Below are 14,114 nucleotides of genomic sequence, written 5' to 3'. Positions count from 1 at the left end.
ACCATCTTTTTCCAAGAAACAATCTTGGGTTTGTTGATCTTTTCTCTCTCCTCCTAGACAAAGTTCCACCAAGTTAGGGTGGCTCCCTTCAACTTGGATTTAGCAATCTTCACCTTCTGTTGCCCTAGAATGTCTTCACATTCAAAGAAACTGGATAGGGAGTCTATCCAATCCACCACTACATCTGGTTCCATCTTCCCAGTTAAAGTTGGCAAATCAATCTTCTACTCCATGGTTCTTCTCTCCATGGACTTGAGGGCATTAAGGAAGTGCCTCTGGTAAGGAGGAATCACCTCTTCCTTTGGCATAGGGATCTCATCTTCATCCCCTTCTTCACCGCTACCAATGCCTCCATCTTCCTTCCCATGTACTCTACCTCTCAACCTCTCTATCTCCTTCTGCATGGCCTTACAAGCATTGGCCTTCTCTCTCACAATATTTTCCAATTCCATGTTGGTGATTGGTCCCCTAGGGACTTCTTCCTCTCCATCTGCCATTTTCTCAAAATCACTATCTCTTTACCAAAGCTGTTACTAGCTTTGATACCACTTGATGCATAACCCTCCTTGTATCTTGTCAAACACTTCAAGATGTATGACATTGACCCCTCAAAACACCAATAGGATCCTACAAAGCAAGGCTCTATAATCTTAGTTCCAACTTCTCATTTCACTCTAAGATTCATACTACTCAAATTGGGTAAGTTGCTCCATTATGCATCATGAAGCCTCCTAAGGTTCCTGACCTTCACAACACCTATTTTGGATCATAGAATACTCACATGGACTAGACAAAACACTGGTTTCAAGGATTTAATCCAATTCCCTATGACACCTTCACAATTAGGCCTATTTGCTTGTAGCCCTTGGAGATGGGTAATGGGACCTTAAGTCCAAAATTTTACAAACATCCTAGAAAACAAATCATTGATTCAGATACCCTTTATGGTCTTACACAATCCCCCAAGAGGAGAAGTCAAGATCTAACAAGGAAAGGTCTGAACCCGGTGATGACCAACTGTCCTAAAGGGCTAATTGGGCCTCCATTTGTGAAGCAACTATAGTAAAATGGACACACCTTACAACCAAAACCACATGAGCCTATGGGGAAACCTAAACCATTATAGATTCCAGGGTTACACGCAATCATCACCAATTGTCTTCTAGGGTAACTATTGTAGTCTAAGGGCTAGGTAGCCACATAGAGATGTCTACCTAGCGCCTGATCAAACACACATTGCCCTTGCTCCTCCTGAAAAATGCTTTTGAAATCATAGAGTAAATTGGCCACACTTTCATTCCACCCACTTCCATGAAATTTAGATGGACAGGTTGCAAGTTATGGCCATGGAAAGGAAAAACCCTAGGTAAACCCTGGTTTTTTGGGTACCTACAACAAAACTTGGATATCTAGAGCAAAACAAATGATTAAGACCTAAAATCAAGACCAATTCATTGGTAACTCATTTCACTAAAAAAATCACAACATTGGGGATTGGTCCCAATTCGTACAACTTCGTACACGGTGCCAAAACTTCATATTTGTAGGAAAAACTCAAAATTTCTTATTGTTTGCAATCATAAAATCTTTCTCCGTACAGTTTCCCATTGGAAATTGTGTTATAAAGGTGTTTATACCCCTCTACAACTTCTCTTAATTGAAAACAAGAGGTTAGAGCTATTGGAGGAGTTAGACCAACAAGAATTCAAAAATTTGCACAAAAGTTGCTTATGACAACTTTTGACATAGTTATCAAAAATGTCATTTCTTGCACCTAAATGACTTGGGTCAAGACTAACACCTCTAAACACCCTAGAAGAATGTAAAACATCTAAAACCACTAGGACAAACATATCCTAAGCATACTTATTCCCCTTTTGTCCAAAAGTCCTAATTGGCTTCTCAAGATGCCAAAATAGGAGTCTGGCTCACAAGATGGGGTCCTTTATTACAAACACAAAATGCATGATTGAAACACAAGGAAAACATCCTAAGACATGTTTAAGGTCTTATCCTTCCTCCTCTAAGCTTGAATTATCATGTTGAAGGGGTTCCCCTACACCACAAAATCTACTATGTCTCTCCCCATTCTTACCCAAAATTAAAGCTATCTCAAGTTTACGTGCATATTCTTGACACCAGGATGTGCCAAGTAAGGTACACGATGAGCCTCTTTCATGTTCAATTTATGAAGTCCATCAGATGGTGGAACATAAATGCATCCTATATGCCTAAGAATGCCATCTGTGTCCATTGAATAACCTATATATCTATCATCCAAGGCTCTACCTAATGCTATATCTGAGCTAATCTCCTAGTACCAAGTATCTGCTAGTAGTGCACTAAAAATGTGACTCCTCAAATCCACCTCAAAATGTGGTACCAAGTATCTGCTAGTAGTGCACGTCTCTTGTAGCTTAATGCATCTACTACCACATTCTCCTTACCCTGGATGAACTTCATCTCGAAGTTATTCTCACACAAGAGATCCATCCAATGCCTCTGCCTAGAATTCAAATTTGGTTGCGTAAATATATATTTTAAACTATGATGATCTGTGTACAACTTAGACCGATGACCTAAGAGAAAATGCCTCCAATAAACCAATGCATGTACTATGCATCTATACACACCAGAAAGTCACCTAATGGATATGGAACTACAAGAATCGGTGCAGTAGTCAACTTCTCCTTAAGTATCCTGAATGCTGCCTCACAATGCTCTGACCAAATGAATTTATTCTCTTTCCTCTAAAGAGAAGTAATAGGGTGAGCAATCGAGGAGAAATTCTTCACATATCTATGGTAATAACTAGCTAAACCCATGAAATTGCACACCTCACCCACATTAGTGGGTGCCGGCCAATCCACTATTGCCTGAATCTTTGAGGGATCAACTATGATACCCACTCCAGAAATAACATGGCCCAAGTATATGACCTCTAACCAGAAAAACTCACACTTTGCCAAATTGGCGTATAGTAGATTCTCCCTAAGATACTGCAAGACTTACCTAACATGATCCTCATGCTCCTCCACTGATCTGGAATAAATAAAAATGTCAGCTAAGAAAACTAGCACAAATCTATCCAAGTATGTCCTGAACACACCATTCATTAGGCTCATGAAGACTGATGGTGCATTCGTGAGACCGATTGACACAACTGTAAACTCATAGTGCCCATACCTGGTGCAAAAAGTTGTACAATGTATATCCATCTCATGGATCATCAATTGATGATATCTGGACTTAAGGTCAATTTTAGAAAAGACCTTTGCATCCTTAATTTGGTAAAATAAGTCATATATATGAGGCAAGGGATACCTATTCTTCACCATCACCTTATTCAGTTATCTGTAATCAATGCATAAATGGAGAGAACCATCCTTATTCTTCACAAATTATACCGGTGCACCACATGGGAATACACTAGGATGGATGAATCCCCTTTCTAACAACTCCTCAAGCTGTATTCTCATCTCACTCAACTCCTAAGTGGTCATCTCTTGAGATAGGCTCATCTCCTGGCACAAGATCAATCCTGAAATCTATATCTCACTATGGGGGCATTCCTAGAACCTCACTAGGGAACACATCTACAAACTCCTAAAGGATAGGATGTTGCTACAATAACTCCTTTGTACTAATCTCCTCATCCACATCCCTCAATCTGACTACAAATAGATGACAACCCTTATGTACACATCTCTTCATCTGCATAGCGGAAATCATACGAAGAGATATAGGCCTTTGAATGCCTACAATCTCCGCACTCTTTCTATTGTCATCTACACACTACACCCTCTTGCTCCTACAATCTATTTGTGCCAGGTAGAACCCAAGCCAATCCATGCCAAGAACCATGTCATAGGAACCCGAGGGCATAGTACGTAGATCCACTAAGGTATGAAAATCTCCCAATACTAGAGGACACCTAAGAACAAGGGAATCCACTATGGCCCTGGATCCCGTAGCTAGCTCTACCTACCACCTATCATCCTGCTTTGTCGTAGCAAGCCCACATCTCTCTAATAAATAAGGAGAAATAAATGAATCTGATGCTCCTGAATCAAATAACACAAAACAAAGGATACCACCTATCACACCTGATGCCTCCACAACTGTGGCCTGGTGCTTGGCCTAACGGTTATCTACCATTGCAAATACTTGGTGAGACTTGTCTGAATCTCTAACAATGGGCTCTATTGGTGCTGCCCTCTACTATCCTGATGTCTATGATATACATTGAGGATAATGAACTGCTAGGTGTCCCTATTGTCCACATGCAAAATATCCTCTCTTGTCATGTACCCTACTACCAGATGTAGTACTTGGCTATTGAACACTGCGTCTACTAGAGGCTGGCTAAGAAGAAGTGGGTCTCCTATTACGCTACTGATGATTGTGAATCCTATCAGTTGGAATTCTAGCACCTCTCACAAAATTTTGACCCTATGACTGTCTCCTCTTAAACCGCTAGCTACTACATAAATAGGTGGGATGGCTCCTATCCACACCTGCAGACTCCTACTGAGGACCTCTTACAGATGTACTTGTAACTGGAGCACTAGCTACCTATCCTCTTGGAGCACCTTTTATACTCAAAGAGTGGTTCTCCTTGACAATCCTTTCCTTCTCTACAATGGCCTCTAAAGGCTTAGGTTCATGCATGCAAACCTCTCTACAAATGTAGTCTCTGAGTCCCCACACAAAGTGTTGTATGAGCATCATCTCATCCTCTACTATCCCTGCATACTATCTGAGCTCAAATAATTTCCGCTGATACTCATCTACTATCATCTTGTTCTATCTAAGGTTATGGAACTCATCAACCTTATGCTACCTGAAAGGAATCTAACTCAGAAACACTCTATAAACAACTCCCATGTAACTATAGTAATCTCCAGCTGTAGCTTCCTCTCCTTAGTGCACCACCATGTAGAAGCAAAGTCGTGTAGGTGCATAATGGCACACCTAGCCTTGGTGTTACTGCTATATGGATGCATCGCAAAACACCGACTCAATTCTAATAGCCAAGTCTCTGCCTCCATACTGGTACCTAAACCATCAAAGGTGGGAGGAAGAGCTCTTTATAAGTCTCTCATATGACTGGCTGCTATCTCCTCTTGACCATCAACAACTCTCCTCCTAGGAGAATGTGACCATCAACAACTCTCCTCCTAGGAGAATGTAATCTCTCTCTCTCTCACTTTTGATGCTTGGACTGGTGTGACTCCACTTGTTTATACTCACCTTGTCTATCCTCCTCCTGCCTTGGACCTAAACGACCAAGAAGCTCCTCTAGCACTGCAACTAACTGCAGTATCGCATCACCACCAGTCTGATCTTGGCATGACTCACTATGGTGTGACTCCATCAAAACCTCAGGGCAAGGATTCCTATAGGTCCCAATGTGATCGCCACAACCACGTCTAGGTCCACATCCTCTACGCCTAGCAGGCATCATGAGTGGACAAGATGCAAGGCAATACTATAAGCCACTAAACTAGAAAACTACAACAAAATAAATAGCAAGGACAAAACTGCTAGGCTATCCCACGCTAAACATTTAACTAGCATAATGGTCTTACACATAACCAGAGTACCCAGTGTAGAACCTGGAACTTGTGAGTTATGCTTTGATACCAAAATGTGTAGCGCCCACCAACAAACCCCAGGGAACTTACACTAACAACCTAGAAATGGAGTAATTTTTTTTGGTTTACTAATTAAGTTTCAAGTACACATACTCTAGGCTACGTGATTAAGAATTAGTTCACTTAATTTCATCTTAGTGTTGGATCTTAAACAATGATTGTCCAATTAGTATCTTGTATAAGCGGAAACATGAATATATAGTCACATATAGCTCCCTGGGGCATATTGACGCCACTACTTAAATTCCATACTAACTTTATGATTCTTAATCCATGCTTTAGATTTACAATCAACATGACAATGCATGTATGCACTTAATAATATAGCTATTATAATGTCTCCACACAAGGGTATGGTATATAGGCTGCCCTCTAATTTCTAATGCATTCTACTATTCATAATGTTTAGAACCTACTTAACTACATATGAAATGAACCCCTCTATACACTAGCTCCTTTTAGGAACCCAAACCATTCCATCCTAAAAATATACATGCCTTAGCTTACCTAATGCATTGATACTACATACCCTTCCTTGTGCATGACAAATAAATGGAAGCTTTTATCATATGCATATTACTTATGATTAAGGAAATGCATAATCACTAACCTATCATCCTACAACATTCATGCTACTAAATAATTATGCGTTATCATGCTAAGGGATAGCTCCTACTACCATTATCTTAATGTTTCTATCACTGCCCACAAGTAAAATGCATCACTTGAATGTTATACAACCTTGGACTACCATGATGTTAACTAAACTATTGCTGCCCATACACATAATGCATTACCTATAAGCCATTCTAACTAGTGCTGCCATAAAACACATGCATACTAGCTTATCTATACTTCTTTATGAACATTGACATTGTCCTCACATTGATTGTTTTATTGTTGATGCCATAATAATGAGTTTATAATCATTTATATCCCTTAATATAATTAATCTTCTAAGTCTTGCTTTAATTTCCAGCCCCTTGGCTAATTTAGTTTCTATGATGCTAACTAATGTCTTTATTGTGTATGTCATATTTTCTACCTCTATCACTAATGGCTTGATGAGGTCTTGTTTAATAGTCATTACACAAGTTTTAGAGTCTCACAGTCAAGATCTAACATCTAACTATATTGCATCCACATATACATGAAAATACCTCATTCCCGTTCAAAAGTTCATTTGATAGTTTTGAGCATAACATGATGAAAGTAAACAAATACATCTTTTCTTCATTGCAACATGGATCTAAGTTTGTGTACATATCCATTACATATCATGGTAATATCACATAAATATTTAAATTGCTGCTCCAAGACTATTCCAATGATGAACACATAAGATACAACTTACTAAGTACATTACAACATAAGTATGATAGTCTCATCACAAGTTTTTAAGTCTTTACACACTTTTACAATGCTATCCAAAAGGTGGCATAACCATTCATAACTCAATGTTACATTTGAACTACCACATAACAAAATCATATGAATAACTCCATAGAATCCCAAGTCTAATGTATAATCATGAATACACTACATGCTACTACTACATAGTCCACATGGTAATGAGATTTACTCATCCTTCCAAATGTCTCTACACTATTACATAACATTACAGTGCCTATGACACGAATTTTTAGTACATTAATCTTCTCCATATAATCCATAGCCATCACGAAGAAAGATCCAAATCCATGCATAAGAAGAACAACAACAAGAAGGGAAAAAGACCAATGGCAAAAAGCTCCAACCACCCAACCAATGTTGAACCTACAAGGAAACACCCCTCAAGCTAGGAGATATCACTAGGTACCAACACACACACTACACCTATGTTGACGCTTAAGACCAAAGGGAATAACACCAAGGAAGACTTCCACACACATGGACTAAATACAAAAGCAATCAACAACCAAAGTAACTCTTAGAGGCTAACACATCATCAAGACATAAATGCCAATGTAAAACACAAGGGAAACACATGTACAAGGGAGTCTCATCACATGCCATAATAAACACAAGGCTCTTTCCTAAGGGCATGCGAAGATATCTCAAACTTTGAGAGACCAAGGGAGTGTGGCTTACTGTCTCCACATTCTTCTCATGCTCATCCTAAAACATCGTCCCTAGGACTAAGTCATGAGGCACTATCAATTATTATCTTTTTGATTGTCTATCTACCCATTCCCATTCTTTAAATAGTTGTCACTTGATTAAAACAAGGTAAAATCCCTTATGCCCATGAGGTTTGGACTTCATGCATCCTTAAAAGGAAGCTCATGATAGTCCATCTCTGATGACCCCATGTGTCGCAAAGGAGCCCACTCCCTTACATGGAACCATAAACAACATTACATGAGGCTTTAAGTTAAATAAGTAAATCTGAAATAAGGCATCTTACAATAGAAAACCATGCATAGACACATGCTCAAGAAGATCAAACATCAACATATAAGAATGGATGAGCCTCTTGACCCAAGGAGTACATAAACCAAGTTGTAACACTATTGCAACCAAATTAAAGACAACCCAACAAGGTCTTCACACTTGCTGTCATAAAATCAGCAGCATAAACAAACCAACTTCTCATGGAAAAACATCACGAGACAATACAAAATAACATTATAATCTCACATTCTGACGGTGGCATCAAAAATTGAAACTAAGATCAATCTAAAATACAACATGAGAAAGATGGCCTCTGGTACTAAAACGCAACATAACACATGGCATAAAAATGATGTCCACAAAGGAAGACAAAAGAATAAGACGGGACAGTGTTTGCATTACACTTGGCCCGCGCTGTTACTCGCGGGCTTCCCCCAAATCATAACAAAACTTAATATTCCAACCTCTAACCTAAACAGATCCATTGCATAGAATCATATGCTCAATAACTAAAATTATCAAATAAAATAGTACATTTACAACATTTGAATACTAAGTACATATATTTTCCAAAACTACCCAACATACTAATTACGGATGACAAATGTATCAAACCCATCAAATGGGTGTTTAACACCATTCAAATATGGCATATTCCTAGCAGCAGGTGGAATTAGACAACAATCCTAGCACCAAAAATCATGGTGTTGTTGTGTTGTGCACCCACCATGACATGGGTGGTGCAATGCACCCACCATATTATTGGTGGTGTTGTTGCACCTACCATGTCATGGGTGGTGCTAGGAACCACCACGCCATGGTGGTGTTGATTCACCCCCAAGCTATGAGTGGTGCTATGGACCACCATGACATTGTTGGTGCAAAGCACCCACCATGTCATGGGTGTGCTTAGCACCACCACGACATCGGTGGTGTAGTGCACAAACCATGCCATGGCTGGTTCTATTACCACCATGACATGGGTGATGGTAGTGTACCCACCATGTCATGGGGAGGGTGCTATGCATCACCATGACATGGGTGGTGCAACACCATCCACCATGTCGTGGGTGGTGTTGGCACCAAACCCATGATATGGGTTAAACAATCAGCAAAAAAATTAAAGAAGAGAGGGGGCGACATAATAGGCCAACAACCCATCCAAAGTTTTGTTAAAGTAAAATACAGTAAATCCTAATGTAGTGTCATAAAATTGCAACCCTAGTAATTTTAACCACATTTGAGGTCCTCATCTTGGTGACGACATCCTCCTTCCTAACCAAGACCTCTTTCTTGTATTTTCACCCTTGAAACCCTCCTTGTCTAGGCTTTTTTTCTGCCTTAGACCCTGTCTGGGCCCCAAAATATGGCAAGACAGGGGCTTGGCACCCCTGTCCCCACTCCTTAGGGTGGCCGTAAGATGGGTATGCCCGGTCCCCTATGCATAATTTGACCTTCAGGGTTTTCACTCCTCTTTGTTGGCCTTCGATGAATGAAAATTAATCCTTTAGGCATGTATAAAAGGGAGTTGGTTTTCTCATTTACATAAGGAGGAAAACATACATGAGATACACTATAGGCAACTTTCAATCTAGGCAACCTCCATCATCATTATCAAGCATTCAAGTCTTCTTCATTCATCCATTGGAGCAATATTACAACATTCATTTGCAAGGATGTGTGTGTGTGTTAGGGTTTTGTCATGTTACATGCCATTTCATGCAACACTTGTGATTACATTCAAGAAGCAAAGAAATCATCATCGACAAATTGCAGATCTACAAGGTATACAATTCCATTATTTACATTTCAGCATTTGCAGTTACTTTCTTTCAAGGTTGATTCCTCAACTGGGGTTTGACTAAGGAAAACCACTATCCACAAACCTTCTCCCCTTCTTTTATGTGTGTAGGTTGCAGGTGCATAGCTATATTTTCAGATTTGAACTCCACTTACAGAGGCAGAAAACCCCATTTCATTTCACGGATTTTTCAGAGGACCATGTACACCACGGTCCTAACAAATTTTATCTAAATTTGTAGGGAAGATTCTTATTAACCTAATTAGCTTAGATCCAAAGTTACAGTGCGATCTCGAACAGATAGCTCCTCATTTCACTCATTTTCTCTCTTTGTTCCACATAGTCAACAAGTCAACATTCCTATTTACAAAAGAGGGAAAAACACACTTCAACCCTTCCAATCCACTTGGAATTCACATCCTTGCCTCCCTTGGATTTGGATCTAGTGGATTCAAGTCCCTCTTTTTAATGTAAAGTTTCCACCAAGTGAAAATCATCCTAGTGACTTCCTTTCTCTCTCCTAGGTTGGGAGTCACTAGGGTTCAATTTTCCCCTTTACATTTTGGTGAACCCAACGTCTTACAAATTAATTCTGATTTCTCATTATTAGATCTGATTAATTTCAATTTTAATTTCAAATTTTTATTTCCAAGTTTGATCTATTTGCAAATTTTAGAGGTTAATGGCATAAAAACTCTAATTTTTTATTTTGAGAAAATTAAGCTTGTGAAGTGTAAAATTTTAATTACTTGTTTCAGATCTGATTTCTATTTCAAAATTGTAATTCAAATCTGTCTCTTTATTCTAAAAATTCAGTGGTTAAATGATAAAACCCTAATTTTTAAGATTCTTCTATTTTTCGACCTTTGACTGCAAATTTCACTGATCTAGACATCTCCAAATCAACTATTTTTTTTTATTTTGCAATAATATCATAATACCTATAATTCCTGAAATTTTTTGAAAAAAGTTGGTTGGACCATGTGCGCTTTCACCATGGTCCTCATCTTTTTTCCCTAAATTTTGGGAGACGGAGTTGATTGTATTTTTCTTCTCAAATCCATAAAATCAACGTACTTTATAAATTTTAACACTCTCTAAGGTTATTTCTTGGTAAAAACATAGTGCCTTAGCACTTCTTTTCCCTTCATGTTGTTCTTCACCCTATTGGTTCCCAAAACCATAGATTGGAAATCCTAGAGCTTTTCTAAATCTCCTACTAATTCCTCAATCAATCTTGGCCAAAGTACAGGAATGATCAAAGACCAAATTCTTTTGCACTTTAGGCTCCACTAGACCTAGGCGGGTATACCTTAATCTCCAAAGCACAAAGAGACTTCTTTATAGTGAATTTAAACTTGTCAAATTAGTTGTTTGCAAGAATGGAAAAATGTTTCCTGCAACTATGCTTTATTATGTGATTTAACTTGCTTTAATCTAAAAACTTGAATGTGATTAATAGTGAATGAATGCTTATTAAAGAATGTTGTTGGAACCTTAAGTAATTGTGAAAGAACAATACTAATAGAAATAAGAAGTATGTTTCCTTGATGAGGACCTTATGCACACCAAATTTACTCATAAAAAACTAACAATAGACCAATGCCTTATCTGACAATTTATATGTTACTTAGTGGATGAATATTTGTAATCAACTTTGGAGACAATTTGAAAAACTCACAAATATGCAAGACTATCACTACAATGGTCTCCTTATGTGTTGCAAGAATAACAAAAACAATTATGCTTCCTACACAACAACATGTGATGGCACACTGCAACTAATCTTAAATTTATTTATCCAAAGAACTTGATTCATCAACACCATGTAGCATAAAATGATCTGAAGATAAAGACAGTGAATCTTATATATTAATTTTGAAATAAAAAGATATACAAAAGCTACAGACTCACAAGTACTTCATGATATTCATGTTTGCACAAAAATGACTTTTCATTTGTGTAGACTTGCCTTAACATAACAATACTAGTCCCAACAAACAATCTGAAAGATAGGAGTTTGTAAATTGTGAACTCCCCCCTTGTATAAAAAAATGACTCCCTATACATATGCAACTCAAAAAACACAAATGAAAGGACACACCCTTTCGTTAGTACCAACGAAAAACTGACAAAAACCTAACTAATAACTCCCTAACTACTATAACAACTAACAATATTACAAAACATATTACAATTGACACAAATTAACTCTGGCCATCCAAGACCAAGCCACATTTCTGAACATGTCGGAGGTAGGCCTCATCCTTGTAAGTGCTGGCGTTGAAGATGATATCCTGCACTGTAATCTCTATAGTTACAAAGTTTTCCAATCGGTCCACTGTCTCTACCATGTCCAAGGTGTCAGCCCGTGCAATATCTAGGGAAGCATGAAGTAATGATTGACATTCTGTGATCCACACATTCATGTCCTTAATTTGTCCTATTTCATCTATCACTTTTGGAATACCATGCCACATAATTCCCTGACAATTATCATATTCAACCTTTAAGTCTGCATCAAACTTCTCATGCCTTTTTATCAGTCGCTGTATTTTCTCAATAATTGCATTGTCTGCCTAACTAGCCTTCTTATCCTGCAAGAGCATATGTAATCTATTAGAGATTCTCTTATGTGACATACTATTATCCATATTCTTCTAGTAAACTGTCTAGATGTCTTCAAGAATTCCATTTAAGTTTTCAAATCTTTTTGACAATAAGACACATGCTGTGTCTGCCCTTATGTTCTGCATTTTCTCTTTCAACTTCTTATTTTCTTTATGCAATTCCTCACACTTTTTCTTCAATTTTGATTCATCTGTTATTTGGGGTACAGGCTGACCTCTACTTTGCAAGAGCTTTTCATACAATGACTTGTATTTCCCTACTTCTTTTGCTAACATCTTCATCTGTGCCTTATTCAATTTGGAAATATCAATCCCCATATCTGTTGTGACCATTGGATCCAGTTCACCAACTTTTAGCTTCATCGTATGACCGAAAGCTTTGTCAACATCAATTATCTGTGGCCTTTTGTTTGGAGGATAAAGATCCCACAACAACATAGCTTCCTCATCTTGGTCGTACCTTGACCCAATGAAAATATCATCAACTCCCTGAATATCCAATTTGAATTCTTTATTTTTTGAATTTAATAAATTGTCAAAAATGTATAAGGCACTCAAATCCCAGCCAAGAAAAATAATAATCCCTTCCTTTGAAAGAAATTGTCTCCCTCTTTGAGGGGTCATCACAACCATCTCTACATCAATATCATCTTTTAGCCTCCATGTTAACTCTGCCTCACTATCTGGGGTGATATCAGGGATTGCATCCCTCAATCTTTTGCCTTTGAATTGATACAAAAAGGTCCTAAACTCTTTAGACTTAACAAAAACATCATCAGACAAAAAGGTGTTATGCTCCTCCAATCTAGCATCAACATCAGCCCTCATCCTTGCAACAATTTGATCCTATGCTTCAAGTTCCTCTTCTCTTTCAAGCATTTTAAATCCTGAGACAACCTCATCTTCACCTGATTCACTTTCAACTTCTTTGTCTTCCTCCATTTCCTGCAGTCTCTGTCTTCTTTATTCTATTTTCTGATTCAAATCCTGAAAAATTTGCGTAGCTTCTTCAAACTCCTTGTTTCTGAAGATATCCAAAGCTTCAATATGCTCATGCAAGTAATCACCAAGATTCTTCTTTGTTTTGCACTGGTGTATATAGCTCTCCCGGTCATAATTTTTTCCTGCTTGTGTGCTCATATAGATTATAATCCTCTAGTAAATTTTTGTCAATAACTTCATAAGCCTTTGTTGATACAATGGTGAAATTGCCAAAATGCAGAGTTCCAGGTAGAGATTCCTGTTTATGTGCACCCACAACATGCATATCATTTGACACACTTAACTTCCTTACAATTTCTAGATATGCAATTCTATCAGGAACCAATTTTTGTAACATATAAGGGGCACCTTCAAACCCATAAATTCTAACATATGATAAATATTGGCATACGTACCAATCACCCCAATTATGATTCACCCTTGTATCTCCATACTCATGGGGTGTAAGAAATCTTAATTTCTTTTGAGAATGATCCATCATAAGAAACTCCAAAAGCTCTGTATAGTGGTTGAACATAAAGCTCTTCAAATTTGACATAATGGGATCTCATGAATCAAGAATCCCACAGTGATACCCATAATTGTATTGGCTACTCTTACCCATCCTTACCATAAACTTTTAATTTCAAT

Source organism: Cryptomeria japonica, chromosome 7, assembly GCF_030272615.1.
Source record: "Cryptomeria japonica chromosome 7, Sugi_1.0, whole genome shotgun sequence".
Taxonomy (NCBI): Eukaryota; Viridiplantae; Streptophyta; class Pinopsida; order Cupressales; family Cupressaceae; genus Cryptomeria; species Cryptomeria japonica.
The sequence above is the reverse complement of the archived record's forward strand: the minus strand, read 5'-3'. Positions refer to the sequence as shown.